This window comes from Seriola lalandi, unplaced genomic scaffold, assembly GCF_002814215.2.
Source record: "Seriola lalandi dorsalis isolate HSWRI2012SDOR001 ecotype SW California unplaced genomic scaffold, Sedor1 jcf7180002051190, whole genome shotgun sequence".
NCBI classification, from domain to species: domain Eukaryota; kingdom Metazoa; phylum Chordata; class Actinopteri; order Carangiformes; family Carangidae; genus Seriola; species Seriola lalandi.
Genome location: NW_019521743.1, coordinates 9,825 through 11,316, shown reverse-complemented (window position 1 = coordinate 11,316; position 1,492 = coordinate 9,825). Strand labels below are relative to the sequence as shown.

The 1,492-nt window shown below is 43.3% G+C and overlaps 1 long non-coding RNA gene across 1 annotated transcript in view; it reads left to right on the top strand.

Annotated features, from left to right (window-relative positions):
* The window catches only part of LOC111649535 (uncharacterized), a 2,927-nt gene extending 1,978 nt beyond the window's left edge, over positions 1-949 (top strand). Inside the window, exons 3-6 of the long non-coding RNA XR_015436741.1 lie at positions 278-322; positions 613-642; positions 713-745; positions 923-949. This is a non-coding gene — a long non-coding RNA (uncharacterized LOC111649535). The remainder of the gene's footprint in view (positions 1-277; positions 323-612; positions 643-712; positions 746-922) is intronic.
* Positions 950-1,492: the final 543 nt, after the last annotated feature.

Below are 1,492 nucleotides of genomic sequence, written 5' to 3'. Positions count from 1 at the left end.
CTTGAATTTAAACGTAGCAGTGACTCTGACCGTCTCGCCCTCAGGTGATTGGTTTGGGTGTTTGGCTTGTTACAGCTTCACATCTGCTCTGTTTGTCTCCTGGTCACTCGAGGCTCTGAAACGTCACCTGATGTTTAGTGTGTGTGTGTGTGTGTGTGTGTGTGTGTGTGTGTGTGTGTCCATCATCAGCACCTTCCACCTGCTCCCACTCATCCTGTTCACCTGCTGCAGGACTGTTTGTGTGTCTGTTTTAACTCGTGTGTTTCGGTGTCTCCAGCTGCCGTCCCGCTCCCTCCTCCGGTGGAAGACGACTTCGTACCAGGTCCGTTAAACGCAGTCTCTTCTTTTCTTTTAACGCTCTGACAAAGAGTCACATTTGGATATTTAATCCTTGTTTTGTAACAGCTGCAGAATTCTTATTTCTCTAGTCTTGAATCTTCAATTCTCCTTCTATGTCTTTTCATGAAATAAATGAATAAGAATCAGTTTCAGTTTGTTTTAAGTGACTTTCAGATGTTTCTTTAATATCAAAACTTTATTTCCCTCCTGTGGTCTTTCAGAAAACATAATATTTCTGTGTGTTATTATAACGACTCTGATTCTCCGTTGCAGATGATCCTCGGGACAGTGCACATCCATACGGTCAGTAAAATCTTCCAGCTTTAATAAATGTTCGTAGTTCTCAGAATAATTTTCTTTCTCCTTGTTTCAGAGGAGGAAAGGAACACGATCGACACCACAGGAGGTGAGACTTGACGTTAACATGACGTGACCTTCATTAGCCGGAGCAGCAGATGGTGGTAGAGACCACGGCACCATCACTTCTTATCCTGAGAGACGTTATTGAAACAGATAACTGTGTTTGTTACAGACAGAAACAAACACAGACAGTTGATGATGTTTTCTGTGTTTCCTGCTGCAGTTTTGGTCGAGGAGCCGCCGGCGGAGGAGAGTGTCGGTGAGTCAGACACACTGAGGATGTGGAACTAGTTCAGTTTGTTATTTTGATTTAGTTTTATTTCTGGTTTCTGTCTGTTTCCAGTCCTTATGCTAAGCTAAGCTAACCAGCTAAGCTAACCAGCTGCTGACTGCTTTAATGCAGATTTAAAGAAGAAAGGAATCAAACAGAAAATACAGACATGAGTTACATCTCACAGGCTGAAAAATCAAAGCACTAAACGTGTTATAAAAATAGATAAAGCTGGTTTTACAACACTGTGACTGAAGGTGTTATCCAGCGTTATCACTGAGTGATTATCAGCTCTGATAATGAGCTGGTGTTTTAATGTGTTAATGACACCAACGAGGAGTCGTTAACCGTGGTATTGTTTTCTGTTCGTTCTGCAGTGGAGTCTGCACGGCATCTGACGAGCTCCAAACTCTCACAGGAAGCAGGTACAGGTTCTGTAACGTAGCTGGTATTCAGTCTGGAAGGTTTCCAGGACTGTATGATCCACGGACACGTCCTGGAAGTGCTCAGACTCTGCTCTGG